We start from the raw sequence: 27,803 nt of genomic DNA, 5'->3' as shown, positions 1-27,803 counted from the left end.
ACTGGCATCTCTGCTTGAAGGGGCAGAGCTCAAAAAGACCAGGCTCAGTGAGTGAGTGATATGTCAGCAAGCAAACAGGCCAGAGATACAGCCTGATGCATCTACGAGCTTGGGCGTGTGTCCTGCTGCAGCATTGCATAGAAATGATAGTAGCTAGGTGCAGCATTGAAGTGTAGAAGCGAGTGGGTCAGAGACATGCCTTGAGGGTTCATGGATGTTGGCAAATGTGAAATATCAATGTCTGTGGACATGGATGTGTGTGGTCAGTCCCCATGTTGCATGCTATGAGGTGTTCTTGCCTGGTTCTTTATGTGGCCCTTTAAGTTAGCAAGTATCTATTCTGACTTCCATGACACAATTTCTCAACATCCAGCCTGTTCAACATGTTTGGTAAGATAGCAAGCTAAATATTAATGAGGTGAGTTGTTGCATTAATATTTACTTAAGATATAAAACACATTCCCAGAAATATTAGACAACCAAGGGACTTATGAAAATGAGGAACTGAAAGAAATTAATATTAATAAAGAGGTAACACTTGAAACATTAACTGAATTTAAGGATGATAACTCCCCTGTATGAAATGAGTCATACCCCAGTGTATTGAGAGGAGTGGCAGCAGAGATTCTGGATTCATTAATCACTATCTTTCCAAATTGTATTCTATGGAAGGGCTCCTGCTGACTGGAAAGTAGCAAAGTAACACAACTATTTAAAAAAAGAGGGAAATTGGAGAGCTACAGACCTAGCAAGAGATATATTAGAATCTATTAAAAAGGATGTGAAAAAGTACACTTTGAAAATAATGATAACATTGGACAGTGTCAACATGCATTTATGAAAAGGAAATCATGTTTGAGAACTCTTGTCAGTTTTTTAGAGGATGTTATTTGTAACACAGATCAAGGAGAACTAATGGAAGTGGTATCATTGAATTTTCAATAGGCTTTTGTTAAGGTCCCATGTAGAAGTGTCCAGGTTCCAACAAAGTGAGATGCCAATTTCCTCTTGGATTTAGTGAATATAATAAGAGCCCATGGAATTTGGATTAATATGCTTGTATGAACTAAAAATCAGCAAGCAGGTAGAACACTAACAGATAAAATAGTAGGAATAAATAGGACAGTCCTATATTTCTGTTCGTTCCTTCAAATGGATAAGATGGCACTGCCTTGGGAAGCAGCTTCAAAGCAGGCTGGCATAGTCTGGTGGCGTGGCCTCCACTGATGGTCCTGAAGGAAGAGGAAATCACATTTCTACATCACCCCATCCAGCAGAACCTCCAGGTCCCTGCCAACAAAGTGAGAAGCCAATTTCCCCATATGTTTAATAAACATAGCAAGAGCCCATGGAATTTGGGTTAATATACTCATATGGGCTGAGAATCTGCTAATAGCTAAAAAGCAAATAGTAGGAATAAATGGGTCACTCACAGAATGGCAAGCTGATCTTGGTGTGTTACCTAATGCATCATAATGTACACAGTACACCCCCAGAAGGAGATAATCATTTACATTATTGCCCTTCTGCCAATTCTGCCAATAACTAACCTGCCCACTCTTATGTGCTTTCCACTGCCCAGCAGAAAATTCACTGAAGGTCGAATGCGACCCTTAGTTGTCACTTCCTTGGGCCTAAGGATTGACTTCTGTCTGACTCACTCAATTGTATTATGGGGTAATATTCCATAACTTAAGAACAGTGTCAGTCTACATTGCTTCCTCCTTTGCTGCAGTGATGCCCATTCCAAAATTTTTGACCAAATTAATAACACTGGGGTATTTTCCATTCTGTTTTTGCAGAATTGTGCAGCGCTTCTTTGGATCATTTCAACCTTTCACCACATAAGGATTACATAAACAACTCACATGCTCCAGGATTGATGAGCAAGTATTTGGTAAGCTGTTATTTATTTAACTTTGTTGCAATACCCAAAGATTTCTCCTCTGATCTCCAAAGTCCTTGTTTACTTTCGATGTTGTCTGCTTTTAATATTTGAATCGCGATTGAAGCACGTTTTTATGATAAAGACCCAGGCACGATTGTGTAACTTTTTATGAAGAATTGGCTCCCAATGTTTTAACTCCTTGGTCACTCACAATAGGTTTTTCTTTAGCATGCAGTTATAATATAATGAGTAGGCTCTCAAATTGGCAGGATGTGACCAGTGGTGTCCCAGAAGGATCTGCGTTAGGGCCCCAATTATCCACATTACTTATTAAAAGAATAGAAGAGTAACAAAAAATCTGGGGACTTTTGAGATGGCACGAACTTAAATACAGTGAATGTCCGAAGAGATTTGGGAATTCAGATGCATGGATCTTTAAAACGTTGTGATTAGTTGAAGAGAATAATCAAGAAAGCTAATGAAATGCTGAACCTTTATGTCTCGAAGACTGGAATATAAGGATGCAGAAGTTATGCTGCATTTATACAAAACCCTGGTTAGACACATTCGAGGACTGTGAGCAGATCTGGGCACTACAACTTGGGAAGGATATATTGGCCTTGGAGGGAATGTTGCATAGATTTACAAGAATGCTGCCTGATCAGGGGTTAATCTTGAGATTATGTTTTCTCAAGAATTTAGAAGATGTAAGGGTAATTTAATCAAAGTTTGCAAGATATTAATAAGAAATTACAGGGTAGAAAAAGATAAATTATTTCCACTTGTTGGGGATATCAGAACTCAGGGGCATGATCTCCAAATTCAGGACAGGCAGTACAGGAGAGATGTCAGGAAGCACAACACATGAAGGATGGTAGATATTTTGAATTCTCTTTCATAAATGGCTACCGGATTGGTAGTTAATTTTAAATCGGAGATGGATAAATATTTGTTAAGCAAAGCTACTCAAGGATATGGGCCAAAGGCAGGTATATGGAGTTAGGCCACAGTTTGGCTATGATGTCATTGAATGGTGGAACAGGCTTGAGGGCCTCCTTCTGTTCCTGAGTTTCCATGGAGATCTAAGTAACCACAAAGTGGGCCATAAAGAACATTTGGTTGCCAGTTAAAAAGTGTTGTAAGTCTGGTAAAACGTTGTGCAAAAGAGCTTGAGCAGGAAGGTGAGGAATGGCACAGCAAAAGAAGAGAGAGATAGAGAGAGAAGGCTGGAAGAAGCTGAGCCCTGAGAAAAATTAATCTGTATATGTGTCTGGAAATGGGAGGAGGAACAAAGACAACTCAGACACGAGAAGCTTTTTGAAGAAACCAGAATGATGATCTTGAATATAAGAACTTGATATGAGGAAGTAGAGTAATGAGGAAACTGTATCTCCAACCTGCTCCGTGTTCTTACTTCCTTCATAGGTGCTTGGTTACCATCTTTAGCCATGTGACATTCTGCCTTACGCAAAGTTATAGTATATCACTTTAACCATCACATTCTTGGCTTTATCATGAGCTGGCAATTTTGTCAAAAATAAAAGTGCAATGTTTGATTTTCAAATGTGAATCAGATTAGAGTAATCCTATTTATAGAAACAATCCAACAATTGCAAGCGAGCTGCAGTTTATAGTTGGTCACTGGTGATTTATTTGTGAAATGCATCCAATTGGTATGAATCCCATTGTAAATGCATCTAATTAATTTCAATGTCATTGGAATACATATCAAATTGGTTGCATGCATTTGTTTGTTGGGTTCTAACCTATTAATTTGATATATCTGTATTTCCTACTGGTTTAGTGGCAAATTTAGTTGCATGTTTGAGTCCAAATGTGCTATCATAGATTGTGTGATGTCAACCATAATATTGAACATGTAGAACCTGATATGTATTTGAGAATTATATCAGTGGGAAGTCTATTGCAACTGGATGCATTCCTGTGCTTGTTTTAGAATAGGTGCAATCAGCTTGTCAAGTGATAGAAGGAGAAATTCAAAGAGATTGCACAGGAAATACATAGCTAAAGAAAATTGTTCAATTATCAATGAGTATATTTAAGCTCATTAAGGATGAGTATGTCTAGCATCCTTTGTGTTATGAGGGATGAGATACATCTGTCAGTTTTTATCAATAAAAATATCCACTACAACAACGCACAGAAAATGCTGGTATCTGGGCTGTATGCTTTTCCACTTAGAGGCCAAGATTAATTGATCCTAGTGACCAAGTTGTGGACTGTATGGATTTTCTATATTGGTTTGTGAGAGGTTTGCTAATATGATTTTAAGCATTAACAGTATATTATATGCATATATTTTGGATGCTTTTTACGAGGCTTCAAAGTAAATGCAAGGGATCGCTAACTGGCAGGGTGGTTATTTTACTTTGTTTGAGAAATTATTTCAGTGAAACTTGTTAATGTAGACATGAAATTAGTGAAGCATGATACACATGTCATCCATCAGATTTATTAACTTAAAAGTAATTCATAATTTATGTTGTGCGGCTCTATCGAATAAAATCTATCAGTTTACATTTGACTAGAAACAGTGGGTGGATCTTATGGATCCTGGGGTAGAATGGAAGCATTGGGAAGGGTGGTGTTATTTTTTGGGGGGTGTAAGTGAGTGAGTCTATTGTAAACCTGTGTGTGTTATAGGCATTCTTACCATTACCTCCCCACCTTGCTCCATTGCAGAGGGAGCACAGGGCAAAGGAAGCATTGGAGCACTTCCTGCTGCTGCAGGGATTTAACTTAAAGCAGAAAATGCCCATGCTATTTATACAGCCTGACAGCTTTCACTACTTTTGGGGGTGGGGGCGGGGGGGGAGTGATCAGGCAAGTGGGGTGCCTCATTTATTGACCCCTATTCCCATTAAAAATCCCTCTGAGATCTTATTGTTTCCACTGATCCTATTCAATGCCCTAGCCATCACCATCTTTCACTGCATTTTTGATGCTCCGCCCAACCCCCTAGCCCAGGTAATATCTCAATTATATAAAACAAAAGGGACTACTGAAGTATAAAATCTTATTGGATTCTGCAAATCATATTAAAATGTCTCAAGTGCTTGAAAATCTTGCAGCTGTTTACTGCAGAGAATTGTTTTAAAACATTGCAGTAATCCAGCCTTTTGGAGACTTTTTGAATAAATATTCTAAAGAGTAATTTACTTAAAGGGGTTATGTCATGTCTTATTAAACTACTTTTGTTCTATTTTGTGACTCTTTGCTCCTTTAATTCCTTGATGTTTAATAGCTGCTTAGAACTCATTTCAATGGGTCAATGACAAGTGCTTGGGTTTACACTGTGCCATAAAGATGAGTGCTCATGTGAAAGGTTGCTTTCTGACACCACAGGAAGTTGCATACTTCTTGATCCTGCATGAGGATCATTTTAGGAATTATAGTAAGATACAAACCATCTCACTTTATTTAAGAGAGAGAACTTTATTATGGTTTACAGTATGAGTAGAGAATGTGTAGGATAACTGAAGCTTTGTCCCTCTGCGTTGGTTTCATCTTGCCATCTATTGTCATGCTACAGCTTGGAAATGACTGAATGATGTTATCACACAACAGATTTGTATCAGGTTGCTAGCTGCATATTCTAAATAAAGTAAACAAGTAATGCCTTGATCAACACAACAAAGTAAGAACTGGTACATGAGCATATTAAGTCTTGGTATGACAATAATTTCCCAGTTTAATGATTATTGCTTTAAGTGAAAATTGTTGCAATGTGTAATGTTAAACCACTAAAGCTGATTTCAGTTTGGCTGCATTACCTCCACTTAGATTCTCCCAAGTAGCTGATGTTGAAATGTTGATTCAAAATCCAATATGCATGAACAAACTCAAAACAGATACTGCGTCAGTCCTGAGTCTGCTTTGTGCTGATAAGCATGCTGAATATTTGGTCTTCCAAAACTCAGAGAGCTTGAAAATCTTAGTGGAAATGCCAGGAAAGAATGCAGTCTCTATGAAATCTGAGAGGTGAAAGTTATGAAAACCTTATCACGCAACATCAGTTGTTGGAATTCTATACAAACTACTGTAGAATTGACATTTATAGAATACCTAACTGAAGTTTCGAAGTCTGATTTCACACCTAAAACAGCGATTTATTTGTGTCTGTTTTCAAGATAATCTCCCTCCACCATAATAGTTGAGTAATCTGCCAATTTCTTTTCATTAATATTTGTGTGAAAAAATAAAGTCACCTTAATTTTTCCAATGGACTTCAATTTGCTGGCTACAAACTGGACCATTGTGATGTAGATTAAACTAAACATATTAGTATGGAACCTAGTCACATGAAAGAAAAGATTTTGTGCATGTCAAGTTATCCCAACAAAGAAGGTAGATTCTGCAATATTTTATGACATACTCCGGGCAAATGCAATAAAATTGCTGCCATAAGATGTGACTTAAAATGATCTTCGTAATGTCTGGAACCATTGCAGCTTTCATAACTGCCACTACCATTTTCATCTTTACACTTATGCATGGTAAGGGTTGAAATGGCTGATGATAACAGCAAATCTATGACTTGTTCACTTTCCTTAAACTTGTTGTTGTCTCTTTAGTAGTACTTTGAACTCAGTAAACTGCACTATGCCCATAACCTCCTGTCCTCACTTCCTTCTACTGCTGCTTTTTTCCCCCTTTGGCTTGCTTTGCTGGTGGCAATGAAATTACATCTGAAGGCAAAAGACTAAGGCAAAACCAGATGAGCAGATATATTAACGTGAATGAAATGCTGATGAGAAATCAAAATGTTTGATACCGTTGCTTGTATATCACAAATCCCCTGAGAGAATTTTACAAGCCACAAGCAGGCAAGTGGGGTGTGGGTGGTGTTTGGGTGTTTCAAAGCATTCAAAGGCTAAATTCTGGCAGCTGGTTAGCCTTTTAAATGATATAGGGCCAGATTTTCAGTGAGGCAGGTTGACTGAGGAGCCCTTCAAAGATGGCAACAGGGCCCACACACTCATTCCCTACCTGGCCAGCTCCACTGAGGAGATAGATATGGCCCGCTCCTCTGGCCTGTTCCTCTGCAACTTACATTGAATCACACCAGGATTTTAAGTTTTGTGGTTGACTGTGCCCCAGTGCATTAGTGTGCATGACGCGAGGTAGGTCCAAAAAGCCCTTTTAATGCCAATGTATGACACTTTTTTCCAACCCTTCCTATCCCATGTCCCCCGATGTCCCTCAAGACTCCTATATCTCCCAAAGATCTCCCATGATCCCTTGTGTCCCCCTCCATCCAGAAGCAATGAGTACTGTAGTGACCTGCTGGATGTAAAAAAGGAAGGTGATTCGGTCATAATGTTTCACTGCAGCAAAATCAAAGTGCCAACTATCCAGATCCTTTAATGTTTCAGTGCTGTATCTGAAACGTCAAAGGACTGGAACTGCTTATGTTTATATCCATGATTTGGAGATGCCACTGTTGGACTGGGTTGGACAAAGTTAAAAATCACACAACATCAGGTTATAGTCCAACAGGTTTATTTGGAAGTACAAGCTTTCGGAGTGCTGCTCATTCATCAGATCAATTAGTCAGGAGCTACCTGATGAAGGAGCAGCGCTCTAAAAGCTAGTGCTCCCAGATAAACCTGTTGGACTATAAGCTGATGTTCTGAGATTTTTAACTTTAAGCTTGTACCAACAAATGTGCAATTGATAGTGGAGATCAGATAGCTCGAGCCTTCAGTCAGGCTGTGGCTGAGGCGTTTCAGTTCTCTCATGGTTTTCTGGGATTTCAGCTGAATCTTATTGCAATTCAAACTGGTTGGATATGCTGCGACACACCTCCAAAGCAGCTGGGACTTTAGCATGGACTTTCTAGCCCAGGGATAGGGGCATAACCGCTGCATCACAAGACCCTTGTTCATCAGAGATTGAGGGGTGACCTTGCAGCAGTTTATAAAACCATGAGGTGTATGGATAGGATAAATGAACAAAGTCTTTTCCCTGGGGTGGGAGAATTCAGAACTAGAGGGCACTGGTTTAGGGTGAGAGGGGAATGATATAAAAGGGACCTAAAGGGCAGTGTTTTCACACAGAGGGTAGTGCATGTATGGAATGAGCTGCCAGAGGAAGTAGTGGAGGCTGGTACATTTGCAACATTTAAAAGGCATCTGGATAGGTATATGAATAGGAAGGGGTTGGAGGGATATGGGTGAAGTGTTGGTAAATGGGACTAGATTAGGTTAGGATATCTGGTTGGCATGGACGAGTTGGACTGTAGGGACTGTTTCCATGCTGTACATCTCTATGACCCTAACTTAGATCACATTCTTGGTTGAGACTCGAATCAACAATGAGCATTTTGAAACTGTGCACCCAAACTTGATGGATAGCTGTGGTTGTCTAATCACTGCTGTTAAATTCAGACTGTTTGTTTACATTAGGTTAAATAGTTTCAAAGTGAGTTTCACATACTTGCAGTTTAAAGGGTCTGGATGATTAGTACTTTTATTGGGTTGCATTGAATGGAGCTTTCATCAATATAATGAAAAATAATGAATGACTGAGCTTTTAAATTTTTTTTTGACTCATTGCTGTGGTTCATATTATAGTGAGTGAATGGGCATTCATGTGCCAAATCTTGGCATGAGGAGCCAAGTGTTTTCCTTGGGATGGCATGGAAAAATGAGGGACCATGTGGAGTTGGAATTGGGAGCATACCTTTGCAGTGGGACAGCAGGAGTATTGTTTGGGTTACATGGGGTGGTGAGAGGTGCGAGGAGTAAGGGCTGCAGGGCCTTTTTTGTTTTTCTTTGAGGCTGAGAGGAAAGGCCGCAGCACCACAGCCTGCCTTCTCAGCCAGCTCCTGCCTCCTTACACTCTCCGGTGTCAACTGGCCCATTTTCGAGCAGCCCTGCACTCTTGCCAGTGAGGGATCCTGCCATTAGAGGCAGGGTTTTCCAAGGCAGGTATGCAATCCTGGCTTCTGTTACCCGCCTCAAGAGTTTAAAGTCCAGCCCTATTTCTGTGCATCGCGTTTGTATCCTCCGTTGAAAAATCAGCCTTAGGCTTTGTCTAGATTTGAAGATCTGTAAATAATTGTATTAGGCCAGAAAACATGCAAATAATTAAGTGAGGTGGCCTGCTGCCAATGTAGAATGAAGGTCATGGGTTCACGGTCAAAGACTTTACATCAAATAGTCCCTGGTTATAAAGTAACAAGAATTTCTTTCAAAGGACTGAGTGGTGACTTGAAAAGCAAAGCTATCTGACATTGTTTATGTTTTTAAATCATAAAAGACTAAAAACTTGTTTATTTTGGATGTATAAGTCATGATTTGGGGCCTGCTTAACATCTGATCCAGTTGAGGTAAATAACACACTAACTTCATGCTGCCTCCCGCTTGCCAGGTTTTATCTTTCAGTGAGGTGTGATCCATGCTGCTGGCTGCCTACGTTTGATATGTTCTTCATTAATCTCAGGTAATTCAGCCAATGCTCCTGGTAGAGAAAAATCCTGGTGGGTGAATTTTTTTCGAGCAGATCACTCTTCCTCCACCCTCAAAACAGTGCTTCCCTTCTCTGCACCTAGTCTGAAGGTGAGTTGTTGTTCCTCCAGTTTGTGCTGTTGTTCATAGGAACACTGCAGCATGCCAAGGACAGAATGTCGCCATGTGAGCAGGATGCTGTGTTAAAATAATGCTTAGTGCAGGCATACACTGGACCTGCACTGACCAATTTCAAAATATGCATCAAAACTGCCAGATCAACTGTTTAACGAAACAAACTGCTCATGTTGTTAAATTCCTGCTGATGCTCTTCTCAGGGTGGGTTACAATAAGGGTTATTTTGGAACTGGATAGAAGTATCATTTTCTGACTTCCTTGCTTCTTTAGCTCCAGCACAAGGCAGCTGAAAGTAGTCCAACATCACACCCAAGATAGCAATTACCTGTTCATGTTGGTCTTTTTTTTGCATCTCAAAATAATAAGTTGTAATTAAAGTCTTCATAATAAAACATTTTGTGAAGCAAATTTTCTTCTTCAGTCCAGTTGTACTTTGTTAGATACCTCTATGCACAATTTGCAGTTCATACGCTCTCCTTTGTCAAAATTTCTCTCCAATTTTCGCTTCACACGACTAGAGACAGGCAGTAACACCAGAATCTGCCTCTTACCAAGTGTGATTGTGGATGCCTAGACATTAGTTTTGTTGTGAAAATACAGTGATTAATGAAAATGTACATTTTCTTAAAATTTTGAACCCTTGATTCAGGTCTGTAATTGAGAAAAAGTGTTGGGAATTTCCATACTAATTCGTGAGCCAACAATTTCCTGATGATTGATTAAAATGAGTGCACAAGGGTGACGAAAAGTTACCCCAGGTTGTCAGTTTTGAAGACAATTAAAGGATTCTGGGTAATCCAAGATGGAGATTGGGAAAAAATTGTAGCTATAGCAGCTGCTCCTTTTTTTGAGGTAATGTAGGTGTTGGAGGTGATTTCATCAAATTCCAGGAGCAGCAAATACTATTTTATAAGCTGTTGCATTGTTTTAGAACTTTGGGGGAAAAAAGATCAATACAATGGCACTTTTAAAAGGAGGAAGACAGACAAAATCTAGTAACCACGTGGTCAGTGGGGGAAAGAGAGAGAAAGAAACTGACACTGCTAACTGATACAGCAGTGAATCTACGCAGTTCCTGCCTATGCTGTTTGTGTTCAGGTATCTCTCACGTATCTCGGAATATGTCTAGGAAACAACACACTGCAGCACACCAGAACTGCAAAAAGAGGAAGAACACCACCTGTACAATGTATTCACCAAAAACGGATACCCCCGCAATTTCATCAACAGATGCCTAAGGGAAAGACAACAGAATGAGGACATGCCACAACCCAAAGGCCGAGCCATGGTACCATACATCAAGAACATTTCTGAACTGACAGCCAGACTACTGTGACCACTAGGACTCATAACAGTACACAAAACAAGAGCCACTCTCAGGCAACAACTCACCAGGACAAAGGACCCGATACCCAGCATGAGCAAAACCAATGTAGTGTACAAAATCCCATGCAAGGACTGCACAAAACTCTACATAGGACAAACAAGAAAACAGCTAATGATCCGCATTCATGAACACCAACTAGCCACGAAACGACATGACCAGCTATCCTTAGTATCTACATATACAGATGACAAGCAACATAAGTTCGACTGGGACAACACTACTATTATAGGACAAGTCAAACAGAGAAAAGCCAGGGAATTCCTAGAGGCACGGCACTCATCCACAGATTCTATTAACAAACACATCAACCTGGACCCAATATACTGGCCACTGCAGTGGAAAGCTGGAACTGGCAACCGGAAGCTGCAGAGACAAACCACTGTAAATGCAGGAGGAAACAACATAGAAGTGCTTCACAGGAGGCTCTCAAGCACAGAGGATGTCTCCTAGAGGGGACGAAACGTCTGTAACACAAATTCCCAGCTCAGTGAACAGAACCACAACAACAAGCACCCGAGCTACAAATCTTCTCACAAACTTTGAACTTCAGTAAGGTGTTCAACAAGGTTCCTCATGGGAGACTAGTTAGCAAGGTCAGATCTCATGGAATACAGGGAGAACTAGCTATTTGGATACAGAACTGGCTCGAAGGTAGACCATAGAAGGTGGTGGTGGTGGGTTGCTCATCAGACTGGAGGCTTTTCGGACTGACCATTGATGTGCCACAAGGATCAGTGCTGGGACCACTGCTTTTTGTCATTTATATTAATGATTTGGATGTGATCATAGGAGGTATGGTTAGGAAGTTTGCAGATGACACCAAAATTAGAGGTGTAGTGGACAGTGAAGAAAGCTACGTCAGAGTACAATGGTATCAAGATCAGATGAGCCAATGAGCTGATTAGTGGAAGATGGAGTTTAATTTAGATAGACGTGAGGTGCTGCATTTTGGAAAAGCAAATCAGAGCAGGATTTAATGATAACACCTTAATGATAATGAAGGGTTCCTGCCCAAAACCTTGATTCTCCCTGCTCCTTGGATGCTGCCTGACTGCTGTGCTTTTCCAGTACCACTCTAATCTTGACTTAATGGTAAGGACCTGGGGTGTGTTGCTGAACAAAGAGACCTTGGAGTCAGGTTCATAGCTCCTTAAAAATAGAATGACAGGTAGATAGGATAGTGAAGTATGCTTTTTTTTATTGGTCAGAGTATTGAGTACAGGAGTTGGGAGATCATGTTATGGCTGTACAGGACATTGGTTAGGCCACTTTTGGAATATTGCATGCAGTTCTGGTCTCCTTCCTATCGGAAGGATGTTGTGAAACTTGAAAGTGTTCAGAAGAGATTTACAAGGATGTTGCCAGGATTGGAGGATTTGAACTATAGCAAGATACTGAATAGACTGGGGCTATTTTCCCTGGAGTGTCAGAGGCTGGCTTTATAGAAGTTTATAAAATCATGATAAATGATCAGATAAATAAGCAAGGTCTTTTCCATGGGATAGAGGAGTCCCAACCAGAGGGCATAGGTTTAGTGTGAGAGGGGAAAGATTTAAAAAGGACCTAAGGGGCAACTTTTTCACTGACATTGATGCGTGTATGGAATGAGCTGCCAGAGGAAGTGGTGGAGGCTGATACAATTACAGCATTTAAAAGGTATCTGGATAGGTATATGAATACAAGGGGCTTAGAGGGATATGGGCCAAGTGCTGGCAAATGGGACTAGATTTATTAGGATATCTGGATGATTTGGACCGAAGGGTTTGTTTCTGCGCCATACATCTCTATGACTCTGTGATATTATAAATTTAGCATAATTTTATGTGGTATGACAAAGTGACTATTTTCTCATTAAAATAATATATTGGCATCCTCAGAAGTAAAGTGGTTTCTGTTGCAGTTAGAATGCACTACTTTGTGCATGTTTACTGTAGGAAATCTGCTTTTAAATCAGTCTCAACGATGCTGAATGAAGGTCAGATTTGATTGGAAATGTTGGTAGTCAGAGTACAGATTTAATAAACTGGAGGAGGAAGTTCAAAAGTGCAAAGTATTAGTCATATCAGTTTGGTACTTTAAGGATATAGACCATGATGTTTTGATCCAATTTGATCCATTATCCTTTGTATTAAATGGGGAAATTATTGATGTGAATTGCTGTCCAATCTTAAATTTTATAAAGGGAGGCAGTCATATTTCTACGTAGCATCTATCTTGAATTTTTTGTTCATCAGCTACATACTTTCATCGTATTTGGTTAGAGGATTCCTCTCGACATTCTATTTAAAATTTATTTTTTAGTGAGACAGCATTCAGTGCATTCTGCTCTTTCTTCTGGAACTCATGTCTGAAGGTAAACCCATACTTGTCACATGCAGATAAACTCTTGCTGTTACTTTTCATAGGGATCTGAACTTTGTTAAAGGAGCTAAGCTTGTTATCAGGATCAATTGTACAGTGAGTAATTATTCGAATGCTACCCGCGATTACTCAGAGGGAAAATTCAGCTTGGGCCAATTTGCTACGAGCTTGTTTTGTGTTGCTGACATTGACACCTCATTGTGTTTTCCTTTCCCAATGCTGATGCAGATTGGTACTGTGACATCTTTTATTTTGAAATATGTTTTTGATGATACTTTTAGGGCAACGTGGAGTAATGTGGCAGTAACATTATCCCTTGAAATTGTTACTACTATAGGGAAAAAAAGACATTATTAATCTCCAATAGATTTATTACAGAGAACTTTAAAAGGACAAAGATGAACAACCATGTGTAATACTTATTTAATAATATTTGCCTTTTTGAAAAATAAATCACCTCATACTTGTCATATCACAGTACCAGGGAACAGGTCCATTCTCATTATGCTCTATAAGGTTAATTGTATTTTGAACTCAATAGAGTCATTATATCTTCTGGGAGAAATTCCATTGTTGCTTTGCACAATTTGATCTTCCAGTCCATTTTTAATAACACTATAAGTTACGTTAACTCTAATTTTGCAAAAGTACTTTATTGCAGTTGGTGATAATTAGAAATAAAAGTAGAAAATGCTGTAAATATTCAATGGGCAACATTTTTAGTGAGAGAAGTGGTTCATATTTCAGATTGTGAGACTTCATCACAACTGGAAAATGCAGATTATGGAACAGGTTTTAAGCAATTACAGAGGCAATGAACATGAAAATAAAACAAAAGAGAAGGTCTGTGATTAGTTGAGAAAATCGGAGTAATTAAATTCCAGTGATGACAGTGCAGTGCAAAAAGAGATAGTAATGGGACTGGTAAAGAAACAGAAGAGAGGTCTAGAGGAGATGAACTGACAAAATCAAAATTATTACCAACAATTGTTGTCTGAAAAGTGCAAGTGGGCGTGATTTGTGCTATACTCAATAAAATACTCTGTCTTTTATAATGATTTATTTAGTAAGTAATTAAACCAGAAAACAGTACTTTTTAAAAAGAATAAATGTATAATAACTTACACTGTGTGCAAAATACAGCAAAACCCTCAAGAAATGTCTCTAACTGTACAATGCAGGAACATTTTGAATAAAGGTTCATTAATTTTCAGAGAAAAACTTTGGTCAGTACAGAGCATCTGTCAGAATCATTCCAACAAAGGGTTATTAAATTAAATGCAGATTGACGTGCTGTGCATTGCTTTAAACAGCTGGGTTATCAGACTATCTTTCACTTAGCTTTTGTGAATGAGAGGTAGAAAAATGGGATGAAGTCCTTGGATCATTAAAGAGAACTGCATCTTGTGTTAAAGCTGTAAAAAAAGGCTGTGTAGTCAGCAGTTGCAGTTCTACAATTGGCCTATTGTCCTTGACTGTCGAAAAATTCTCCAGGGTTCCTATTCTTGATTATTGAAAAATGAGGATGTTATTTTTAAATTTGGGTTCTTGGGATATGGGTAAGACGAGTAATCCAGTTTACATCACGCGGCATATTAGAAGTCAGCTACAGAGTGAAAAACTGGAATCACGTAGACCAGTCTGGTAAGGCTGACAGATTATCTTTTCTGTCGGATATTAGTGAACTAGTTGCATTTCAACCCATAACATGTTCAAAAAAAAACAGGATTTGGTTTCTTCTTGCATTCCCTGGCCAAAAACAAGTCTCACCCACAAAACCATGTTAGGCAAGAAGACTGGTCTAGGATCCTCCCCAATCAGGACAGTGATCAAAACACAATTTGAGCCACACAGCTTTATCTAGCCAAATGAAACAAAGGGACCCCAGGGAGTCCAAGTTACTGCAGCAACGTACACTTTACATGTGTATTGTAGCCTGAAGCTGTGTATAGTGATGGTAGCTGGAGGCTCCAACTTTTATTTCATAGAATCACAGGATCCATAAAATCCATAAAGTTTGGAAGCAGGCATTCGACCCATTGAATCCACACTGACCCTCTGAATAGAAATCCACCCAGACCCACCCTCCTTACCCTAATCCTGTAACACTGCATCTCCCATGGCTAATCCAACCAGCATTTGGGCAATTTAGCATGATCAATCCACCTAATCTACGCATCTTTGGACTGTGGCGGGAAACCCGGAGGGAACCCATGCAGACACCAGGAGAATTCTCTGGCACTGTGAGGTAGCAGTGCTGCCACTGAGCCACCATGTTCATCACATGGTTGAAGAGAAATGTCTCCTGTTGTTAATGTATGCCATTTAGAATGTTCCAAGTTATTCCTTAGGCTGCTCAGCCACGTTACAAATCTGCCTTCCTGGAGTGAGTTTTGAGATCAGAGCTTGCAGCTTAAGGATGCTACTTCTGCACCTCCAAACTTCCACTCTACTGTTAAGTATCATAAAAATATTAATTGTTGACAATACACATGTAGAATGGTTATTTGATTCATGCCTGAGAAAGTTGTTGAAATCCATAGAGTATTTTATATTCTCAACAATACAAGTATACAAGTAAATCTGACAGTACTAATAGAGTCATAGAGATGTACAGCATGGAAACAAACCCTTCGGTCCAACCCATCCATGCCGACCAGATATCCCAACCTAATCTAATCCCACCTGCCAGCACCCGGCCCATATATTCATATACCCATCCAAATGCCTCTTAAATGTTGCATTTGTACCAACCTCCACCACTTCCTCTGGCAGCTCATTCCATACACGTACCACCCTCTGTGTGAAAAAGTTGCCCCGTAGGTCTCTTTTGTCTTTCCCCTTTCACCCTAAACCTATGCCCTCTAGTTCTGGACTCCCCTATCCATGCCCCTCATAATTTTATAAATCTCTATAAGGTCATCCCTCAGCCTCCGATGCTCCAGGGAAAACGGCCCCAGCCTTTTCAGCCTCTCCCTATAGCTCAAATCCTCCAACCCTGGCACCATCCTTGTAAATCTTTTCTGAACCCTTTCAAGTTTCACCACATCTTTCTGATAGGAAGGAAACCAGAACTGCATGCAATATTCCAACAGTGGCCTAATCAATGTCCTGTAAAGCCGCAACATGACCTCCCAACTCCTGTACTCAATACTCTGACCAAAAAGGAAAGCATACCAAACGCCTTCTTTACTATCCTATCTACCTGTGACTCCATTTTCAAGGAGCTATGAACCTGCACTCCAAGGTCTCTTTGTTCTTGTTTACTGATCAGTACCTTGTGATGCAACAAAGAGGCAACCACACAAGCCATTTGACTGGATGATAACGTCAGGCGTCCTTTCCTGAACTAAATGGGTTTCAGTCCATAAATTACCACATTTGTTGAAATTAATCTCACAATTGTGAGTATTTCGAAGTTTGAACCTCCAGAAAGCTAGCTGGCGTTAAATTAACAGGAGGTGAATGCCGGAGAAGAGGTGAAAGTTACTATCATGACATCAAAACAGCACATACAGGAAGTGGCATAGGTTATTTGCTGATGAAATTCATTCACTTTTCATCCTGTATCCTCACTCCATCTGTCTGTCGTAGTTCTCAAACCTTTAATAACCTTGCCTAGCAAAACTCGATCAATCTCACTTTTTACATTTTCAATTCACCAAGCCTAGAGAGCTTTTATAGAAGCTTCAGTCCAATATGTTTGCACCAACCAGACAACCCAATCTGACCAAGTCCCATTTGTCAGTATTTGGCCTATGTCCCCCTCAACCCTTCCTTTTCATATACCCATCCAGATGCCTTTTAAATGTTGTAATTGTACCAGCCTCCACCACTTCCTCTGCGTGAAAAAGTTACCCCTCTTTTTCAATTTTTCCCCTCTCACCTTAAACCTTATACCCTCTGGTTTTCAACTCACCTGCACTGGGAAAAAGATCTTCAGTATTAACCCTACCTATGCCCCTCATGATCTTCTAAACCTCTATAAGATCATCCCTCAGCCTCTGACACTCTAAGGCAAGAAAGCTCCAGCCTATTCAGCTTCTCCCTATAACTCAAACCCTCTAGTCCTGACAACATCCTTGTACATCTTTTCTGCACCCTCTAAAGTTTAACAACATACTTCCTACAGAAGGGCAATCAGAATTGTCCACAGTTTTCTACAAGAATCCTTCTACAATTACATTCTGTGTCCTATTATCAGATCCTTTCTATAGATTCTAAGATTTGTTCTATGACTGACATTAGGCATCAATTCACATTTTTAGCTTTTCTTCCTTTCTTAAAGAGTGGGAAATACACCATATTTAAAAAAAACTACTCAAGATAAAACCTCATGGATAGTGATTGACTAACTAATGGGATGCAGCTAATGAGGATAAGTGGGTATTTTCAAAATGGAGAATTGCAACTAACAAGAAAGACACAGGGATTTATGAAGAGGTCTCAACTACCTGCAATCAAAATACCAAATCTGCAAAGGAGCAAGCTACTCGCGGATGCTCACTGGGTCCTGACTTAATTATGAACATGGAAAGCCTGTGACAGAATATGTCATCAAAGAGTCTTAGTAAAACTGAGTTAATGGGGGTCAAGTAAAAACTCTGCTGGGTGGAGTTAGAACACCAAATTCCCATTACCCTTTATGTGAAAAAGGCCTCTGTTACTCTGAACGGCAACACACTAATTTTAAGGCTATGTAGCGTTATTCCAGAATCAATGGCAAGCAAAATAACTTATCTTTATCTAGACTATCAAATCCTTTAATCATCATAAACATTTCAATTACATCACACTTTAATCTTCTATACTAAATAGAGTACAAGCTTTGTGTTTGCAACCTGACCTAATAATTTCCACCCCCATTTAGCACCCATATAATTCTCATGAATCTGCATTGGACTAATTCCAAATGCAAACTGTCCTTTTTAAAGGGCAGAACTGTTCATAGTACTCTCAATCATGTCCAACCAGAGTTTTATAAAGCAGTAGCATAACCTCCACTAGTTTATATTCCAGCCCTTTTGAAATAAAGGTCAACATTCCATTAGTTTTGTTAATTACATGTTGTACATGTCCGTGAGATTTTTGTGATTTCTGTGCTTGGACTTCAAAATCCTCTGTGTTCCTGCACAGTTCTTAGCTTCTCACCCTTTAGAAAATACCCCGATCTATCATGCTTATGTCCAAAGTGAATGACCTCATAATTTTCTACTCTGAACTCCACCTGCCACTTTTGTCTACTTACTTAATCTATCAATGCCACTTTCTGTCTTTCTTCTCCCATTTACTCTATGTACTGTGTCCACGAACTTGGTCCATCAACAAATCTCAATATACTGCTCTCAATTCCTTCATCTAAATCATTTATAATCAAAATGAAATGTTGAGTCCCAGGACCATTTGACACTACCAGTCACATTCTGCCAAATAGAGCTTATTATTTTCACTTCTCTCCTATTTCTTAACTGATTCCCTACCCATGTAAATAGACTTCCTCTAATTTCATGTATTTTCTGTTTTTAGTAGTCTTTTCCATGTAAATTTATGAAATGCCTTATTAAAATCCACATTAATAACATCCATTAATAGCTCAGTTTCTATCATGCTATCTACCACCACAAAATGTATAACTGCATTCAGGATACATTACGTACCTTTCACAAGTGTCTGACATCTGCCTTTGGTCATACCTTATTCGTTCAAGTATTCTGTCATTTTGGGCTGAATCTTTGGCTAAGTTTGAATTTTTTGGAGAAATTTCCATTGCGAGACCCAGTGAGTTTTCTCACTGTATCTTATCAAGTTTGCCACATTACTACCTTGCCCGCCCTAAGACTAATTAGATCCAAGACCAGCATTAACTTAGCACATGCCATTCCCAGCATACCTCACCACTCAAGACACATTCACCAACAATTGGCATCCCTTGTGCTAGCACCATCTTTAAAAAGGTTGCTGTGCACCCAAAATAAGCACGGGCATTCCGAACTTACCCTGATCATCATGGACAGACTCTGAACTTGCCCAAGAAGGGATAGATGCCATATGTTTCTCTGACAGGAGCCTGGGGGTTCTGGTCAAGGGGGTGGTGCAGTGGAGTGCCACACCACCAGGTACTAGCAGCCTGGCTGAAGGATACCTCCTTGATCAATGTCATCTCTACAGTCCAGGACACTGGTCAGCAGGCATTATGAAGTTTAGTGACCTTCATTGCTGTGCCAGGGCTTAGAGTTACACTCTGCTGTCTACCTTTTGTAGGCGAACGTGAGGACAGCAGATGCTGGAGATCAGAGTCAAGATTAGAGTGGTGCTGGAAATGCACAGCAGGTCAGGCAGCATCCGAGGAGCAGGAAAATAGATGTTTTAAGCAAACGGCAATTCTTCCCAGTCCTTGGATGCTGCCTGACCTGCTGTGCTTTTCCAGCACCACTCTAATCTTGTCTACCTTTTGTGTCTGTCTCTCACCACACACACACACACACACACTTTCAGACCACTGCTCCTTCATCAAAAGAGCTCTTACTGGTGGAAGGTTGCGTGAGACCGCTCACTTCACGCCACTTCTAACTTCTGGCCATGATGCCTTCTCTCTCTGGTGTCCTGTGGATTCTGTCAGCACGTCCACCATCTCCATGGTGGAATGGCCAGCTCCTCAAAAGTTACATTCTCATTCTCTGAGGATAATACTGTCAAGGCTTGAGAGAAAGCATCAGCAAGGCTACCTCCCATATGTGCCCCCAGCTGAAATCCTCGTACCTCAGTGGGAATCTTAGGCTACGAGTGTAGGAGCACAGTCTGGTGATCACTGCCTCAGCTCTGCAGTTGGTTGAGGAGACCAGGTATCTGCTCAGGCCCAGACAGGCCCTGTGCTGTCAGCAATCCACCAATTCATCCACATACACTGGGAGGCAGATAGCTTTGTTGGAGGCAATGATCTTTATTGACCAGAAACTGCTTCGGTGCAGTAGGTCATGCAGCAATTTGCCTGCCTGTAAGGACACTTGGCTGTTGTCATGGAGAAACAGGTCCCGATCCCCTCCGGTATCCTGCACTGCCACTGGTCCTCAGAATTGAAGGCGTGGTGACAGAGAGGGGCAAGGAAACCTGGTACACATGTCAGGTGCCCCTTGCTTATCAGGAGTCAGGGCAGTGAGAGCAATCACACACAGCACCCTCAGACATCTCCACTCAAGACACTCCATTGGGTGGCCAGGCACTCCACCTCCAGCCTGCCTGCTCCCCCTTGGCCTTTAGAAGTCCATGCCCAGGTGGGTCAACTTACAACAGGCAAGAAGACCCTCAGCATCTCAGGGCTGCCCAGATACAAGCACCCTCCACAATGGCTAGACCAAACTTTCAGGGCCAACAGAGTCCACAGCCCCTCTTTCCTCTGCTGCAGAGTGAGGGAGTATACTGAAACAGCGTGGAAAGGAGAAGAAAAAGAAAACTTATTGAGGGAACCCAGTAGCATGAATGACAATGCAATGTTTTCACACTTTTTTGATAAATGTCACTGACATCAGTGGTTGTTCGTCTGTCTTTGAAGCCGCCAGTGTTGTTGTTACCACGTGAAACAAAGCTTCATGGCCACTTATGTGATGTCTCAGAGACAGAGCTCTGTGATGATAGCTTTCTGCAGCATCTAGAAGCAAGAGACAGAAAGCAATAGGAGTTGGTGACTTCTTTGAACATCCCAATTCTTTCGTAGCCTCTGCATCAGAAGGTATTGGTGTCAATGAGTTTCTTATTGTCTGGGGAAGGGAGAGGTACAGTAAACGGGAGGGAATGCATTCAGATGGCCATGAATTAAGGACCCCACACTGTGTCCTGTCCAGTGCAAGGATCTGTGTATAATGTTCTTTTCTTTTATTAGGCTAATCATGGCGGGTCCTGCAGCGCACTCTCACAGGTTGAGTTAGGGAATGATCACAGTCATTTTCTTTCTCATTTCACACGTGTGATTTGCTGCCTGATGGAAAGTGAAAGCGAATGTTCCTCAGCCAGTGGCTTGCAGCCTCAGAGTCTAGGTTTTGGTGAGACCACCCCCTTTTCCTGGTTTCCATTGCCATAAACCCCACAGGCTTTGCAGGATCAATTCAGGCTACCTGCATGAGCCTTCACCTGCCCACATTTTCCATCCAGCCCCTGCCCTGCCACGTGACATGACCATTGCAAGTGTGATCATCTATTGCTTAATCTCCACCCCCCGAAGCCAGGAACTCCTGACCTTAGATGAATTCTCCCCCTCCTCTATGCTTGACCCCATTCCTATCCATGCCTTACCATGTACCACTACCCTTGCAAATTCTGTTGCCCTCTCCCCACACAGCTTTCCCTTTCATTTCTGCTGAAGGGCTGACCATGGCCCACCCACTTGTACAATCCAACTAGACTGCCCCAGACAAGGAAGTGTCCAAACCCCTAACTGCTGACTATACATCTTCCTGATCATGTTCACCCTAGCTTCCAGACTGGCTACTATGGAGCCTCGGAATTGACCAGAACCAACTCCCAGATGACAGAAACATGAGCTACTGACCAAGAATACCCTAATGGGGCTCTGGACTGCGGCCAATCCCTTGGACATGTATCAGAAGATGCCTTTGGTGTACTGCCGGAACCCTCCTGACTGATGAGTGTCAGTATGGACTTCAGTGAGACTGCTCCTCTGAAACTCTGCGACTTGGCTCCCTGCTTGCTGCACACACTCCCTGTAAGCTGCTAATCTGTTGGAGCAGATGTGAGATTGACATAGCACACTGCAAAATGTACTTGGGCTACCTGACAAGCTGCCTGGTTCTATGAGAAAATGAGGACTGCAGATGCTGGAGATGAGTATGGCGCTGGAAAAGCACAGCAGGTCAGGCAGCATCCGAGAGCAGGAGAATTGACATTTCGGGCAAAAGCCCTTCATCAGGACTGATGGTTCTATGACTGCACTAACCGGCTTGGCAAGGCATGGATAATACAAGCATGACGAAAGCGAGGGCTAAGAGACCACACAAGCAGCCCTGAAATGCAGCGTACTCCAGCTGAAGAGCTGGATGTCAATCTGTGCACTCACACTGTCCCTGTTGCTGCCTTTCATTGCTCGTTGAGAGTGCACCCTACAATGCAAATCTGTGCTTTTAGGGCACCCTGCCAGTATATCAGAGAAGTACAATGACAGTTATGAGAGGTTGGCAAATGCCAGTTTCCATGAATGAGGGGCACGTGGATCGAGTTCAGCATGGAGTTGCTTCAGAGAAAGTAACAGGCTGAATCTCCTAAGTACCTGCTCTGACTTCCGTGGCAAGTTTTCTTGATGTTAGTTCATTTGGTGCTTTTGGTCAGATAGAAAGGTCAATCTGAATGATGTGTGTTCAGCCGCCAACAAGGCGTTTAACAAGCAACAATCCTTTATACCTAGTAACTTGCTGCACCGCGTCTCAAAAACATAAAAATGCTCTTGGTATCAAGATGGGCCTCCTCTTATCTGATTCTGCCACAAATCTAACCATTGCCCATATTGCTCAGGGCCTTATAAGATTCAAGTAAAAAGTGAAGTCTGCAGATGCTGGAGATCAGAGCTGAAAATGTGTTGCTGGTTAAAGCAAAGCAGGTCAGGCAGAATCCAAGGAACAGGAAATACGACGTTTCGGGCCAGAGCCCTTCTTCAGGAATCCTGATGAAGGGCTCTGGCCCGAAATATTGAATTTCCTGTTCCTTGGATGCTGCCTGACCTGCTGTGCTTTAACCAGCAACACATTTTCACCTTATAAGATTCAGCCCATTGTGCCTAATGAGAGATTTAAGTAACTTCTCCATAACAGCTGGCACACTAATAGGCCAATTACTTGCTCATTTAAAACAGAAATGCTTGCATTCAAAGAATGTTTTTTTTAAATGACAGCAGGGTATGCTAAAACACTTAATAGCCTGTGATGTACTTTTGAAGTGCAACCATAGTTTTCAATTGTTCTGTGTTCAGTTATGTCACAGTGATAATTAAACTCTGCTCACTGTACTTGATTGGTTAAGCCTGGTTGTCAACCCAGAGCTGTATTAAAACAGACACGCAATAACAAAAAACCTAGAAGCTAGAGCTGGAAAAAGCACATATGCAGACATGTTGTGAATGCAGAGATATTTCAAGTCAGTATAAATAACCAGTTACACACTTCAAAACTAGTGTCATCTCTAATTGCTATTAGGAAAATCAAATGAACAAAATACACAACAAATTCATAAAATACACAACATTATTCACTGTTATAACGTCAGCAGAGTGTCAGTCAATTTGTATAAGGGCCCACAAATGTCTCACAGCACTGTGGTAATCGCCAGATAATCTGTTTTGTGAAATTCATTGAGGGGTAAATACCAGCCGTGAAATACCTTGCGGGCTTTTTTTTTAAATAGTGCCATGGATCTTTTCCGTTTATCTTAAAGAGTAGATGGGACCTTTTCTTAACATTTCATTTAATAGATAGAATTTCCATCAGTGCAGCAGTCCCTCAGTATTGCGCTGGACTGTCAGCTTGGCTATGTGTTTACACAGAGCTCAAATCTTGGAATGGAACTTGAACCTGCAGCATTCTGACACAGAGACTAGAATGTTAATAATTGAACCACGAGTGACAACTATTTTCCCTGGTCTATCTACCTTTCCTTTCTTAAACTGTCAACTGACGCTGCCTGGCTTCCAATCCAAGAAGACAATTACTGAACTGAGAGTTTTGGAGGACAATGTGAGTGAATCAAAATTAATTGAATTAATTGAGTTTCACTGAGTTTATAATACAGCTGTAGGAATTCGGCACCTGAGCTATGTCAGCATTTACGCTCCAAATAAGCCTGTTTCTACCCTCCTTGATTTCGCCCCATCATTACATTCTCCTTATCCATCTTTCCGACTCTGTTTACCAGTCTTCTCTTAAGGAATAGTCAAAGTGAACAGCACTTGCAGTCATGGATTGCATATTCTTACCATTCTTTGGGTAATGAAATGATTCTTTTTTCATGAATCCACTTTTGTTTTGTTAGTGACTATAATATGCTGATGCCTTCTAGTTACCAATTCTCACAGTAATAAGGATTTTGTTAATATATGTCAACTCGATGGATCTTTCATTGTCTTAAATCTTTCCAACAGTGACTCCTTGCCCCCTCTTTTCTAGTGAAATAAACCTCATCCTCTTCAGTCTTTCTTGATCAGTATATGCTGTCAATTCTGCCGTTACCCTTGAGAATATTTTTTTGTCTGTCGCTGTATATCCTTTTCATCATGTATAATCAAAAAATGTGCCCCATGCACATACCCAAAGTTTAACACAGCTTTAACATATCTTATTTGATTTTCAATTCTCTCATTCTGAAAATCAACCAGAGTGCTTTATAACCCCTTTTTAGTCCCTTATTCCCTGACTTTACTATTTTTAATTCTTTCTAACTGCACTATTTGATCTCTTTGCGTCCCTGCACTGTTTTGGGCTTATATTAGGCAAGCAGCAGCAGCTAGACTGTTTAGTTTTCACTCTAAAATACTTTTGCTCATGTTGCAAGATTATTTTATGTCCTCTCCTATTCTTTCAGTATTCCTTATGCTAACTATATTACTGCATATACTCGGGTAATAGTCAATATTTTTTGACTACCTTTTAAGGTTAAATTTATGAGGTTGACTATTACATGGATACTAATTTTGAGGGGCTGAAATTCATGCCTGTCAAAATTCACACTGTATCATTAGCAGAAGCCCAACTGATTTGTAAATGAATAAAGGGAAAAAAGAATTACGGGAATTCTGAAAACTTGGAGCAGAATGGAACAGCTAGCAGACTGGAAGATCAGGAGCAGAGTGGAACAACCAGCAGACTGGAAAGTTGGAGCGGGACATGACAGCCGGCACACTGACTCATAAATGTTGATCTGCTATCTGTGAAGAACTAGGGCTGACATTTACATGAAATCAACTATTACTCGCGTGTATACGGTACGTAATTTAGTGACAACTGTATATTTTGAAGTTGTACTTCCAATTCTCAAATCTTAAGTTACAAAATGATTGGTCCCAGCACCAATCTTGGGAAAATCCAAATCTCACTTTTTCATCCAGTTGATTAGCTACCTTTAACCTCTGCTGTTGGTAACCAGCTCACCGTCCATTATGCAATCTGTCCCTCACCCCACAAAATAAAATGCAGAAGCTGGGCAGAGTAGATGGGGAGAAATAGTTTCACCTTGTAAAATGAACGAGACAGCATAGATTTAAAGTGATTTGTAAAAGAAGTAAGGCTGAGGTGAGGAAAATCTTTGTTTTTAACTCAGTGAATAGTTAGGATATGGAATGAACTGCCTGGAAGTGTGGTGGAGATAGAGACAGAAAGTGCTGGAGAAACTCAGCAGGTCTAGCAGCAACAGTGAAGAGAAAGCAGAGTTAATGTTTCAGGTCCATTAGATTAGATTAATTTACTTACAGTGTGGAAACAGGCCCATCAGCCCAACAAGTCCACACCGACCCGATGAAGTGCAACCCACCCATACCCCTATAATTACCCCTTATCTAACACTACGGGCAATTTAGCATGGCCAATTCACCTGACCTGCACATCTTTGGACTGTGGGAGGAAACCGGAGCACCCGGAGGAAACCCACGCAGACACGGGGAGAATGTGCAAACTCCACACAGTCTGCCGCCTGAGTCAGGAATTGAATCCAGGTCTCTGGCGCTGTGAGGCAGCAGTGCTAACCACTGTGCCACTGTGCCACCCACAAAGAAATGTCCAGTGACATTTCTTTAGAACTAATTGTAGCTAGGAAAAGGCTGGTGGTATAAATGCTGAAGATGGGGTATGGGTAAATGGTAAGTGAAGATGGACTCCAGAGAGAGAGAGAAAGCAGTAGGGCAGATGAAGAAATGGGTACAGGTCAGCCAGGGAGAATCAATAGCTGCTCGTATGAAACTAAAGGTGGTTAACCAGTGGAACTCATTGTCACAAAAGTCTCTGGAGGCCAAGTCATTGAGTGAATTAAAGACAAAAATGGATAGGTTCTTGATTTGAAAGAGGATCAAAGGTTCCAGGGAGAAGACAGAAGAATGGGGTTAAGAAACATATCAGCCAGGATTGAATGATGTAGCAGCCTCAGTGGGCTGAATGACCTAATTCTGCTTCTATCAAATGGTCTTATTCATCTCTAATTTATCTGAATATTTATGATTGCAATCCTTTTTGACTGGGGTCCATTCACTCCAAATTTGATTAATTTATTAATTTTCTCTCCATTAAAATTTTACTTGTAATATTGTCAGGACCATTACTCATGGCAGACAATGTAAATAACTGTTTAAACAGGCAGTAATTCAGATTGCAGATAATATAGAGCCGTGAGCATGTACTGTCGCAACTGTGGGCTAGTGATAGTTATCAGTGACAGAGAAATTTTGTTTGCCGAGAAGATTGTGATTGGACTTGGGTGGAGAGTATGTTGCTGGAAAAGCACAGCAGATCAGGCAGCATCTGAGGAATAGAAGAATTCCTGCTGAAGGGCTCCGGCCAGAAACGTTGATTCTCCTGCTCCTCGGATGCTGCCTGACTTGCTGTGCTTTTCCAGCAACACCCTCTCAACTCTGATCTCCAGCATCTGCAGACCTCACTTTCTCCTGGTTCTTGGGTAGCTGAGCAGCTTGGAGCTGGGAACAAATCACACAGAGAATGAGAGAGGAAGAGAATTGTATACATCTGCTCCCAGCCCAGAAGCCAACTGTTCTCTTCAGTTACATACTCAGTTTAAAACCTGAAGAAAACCAGTTTATTTTTCCCTACAGCAGGTGCTGTAAGCTGTGACTCTTGAACTGAAAAATCAGAGTCATTTTCTCAGCGAACTCTGTACTTCTTACAAACTCATGGAATTATCCAGAGAAAGACATCTGGACAACAAGGGGTGTGGCCAGCCAAAGAAGAATCATCTCAACATTGGAACCAGGAAGCAAAGATCATTCAACTGTCATTTCAGTTTTTCTGCATCTGCCAATAATCTATTTTCCCAATTTGTTTCTCTGTATTTGTATGTCTAAGTGGTGTTTATAAAGGGGATTAGTGTTAGTAATGAAAGATATCAGTTTACCTGTAGGTATAATCTAATCACTTTGGTATAAAGAACAAATTTTGCGTAATATGGAAAACTGGTCCAAGCTTTATATCAACCTTGGTCTGAAAGTCAGGTAAGTTGGGATGCTGAGCATACTTTTAAACCATGTTGACATTTAGTCTGACTCTGGGAATAGTGGGACTTGATTTAGGTGCACTCTCCCCATGGGCTGTAAAAATAGATCAAAACTTTTTAAACATTTGTTTTAGTGCCAAGCTAAATGATATCCCTGAAAATACTGAGAAAAGACAACCAACTATTAAGTATTTCAGCTATTTTGCAGTCATTACTTGCAAGTTTGTCTTTCACATCCCTGAGACCCCCATCCCCTACTTGACATTCTTTTGTTCGTCATGCATGTATAGAACGCTGCAAGTTTCTTTGTATCATCTTATGGCTTAATATTTGAAGTTCCTCTTTACTT

General features: G+C 40.8%; 1 protein-coding gene across 1 annotated transcript in view; it reads left to right on the top strand.

The window, feature by feature from the left end:
• The first annotated feature begins 1,854 nt into the window (after window positions 1–1,854).
• Window positions 1,855–27,803, top strand: part of ndst3 (N-deacetylase/N-sulfotransferase (heparan glucosaminyl) 3) — a 436,737-nt gene continuing 410,788 nt past the window's right edge. Inside the window, exon 1 of the mRNA XM_060832478.1 lies at window positions 1,855–1,897. The gene's annotated coding sequence lies outside the window, so the exon portion shown is untranslated. The remainder of the gene's footprint in view (window positions 1,898–27,803) is intronic.

Source organism: Hemiscyllium ocellatum, chromosome 1 (assembly GCF_020745735.1).
Source record: "Hemiscyllium ocellatum isolate sHemOce1 chromosome 1, sHemOce1.pat.X.cur, whole genome shotgun sequence".
In the NCBI taxonomy this organism is placed as follows: Eukaryota; Metazoa; Chordata; class Chondrichthyes; order Orectolobiformes; family Hemiscylliidae; genus Hemiscyllium; species Hemiscyllium ocellatum.
Note: the sequence above shows the minus strand (reverse complement) of the source record. Positions and strands in the feature narration are given on the sequence as shown.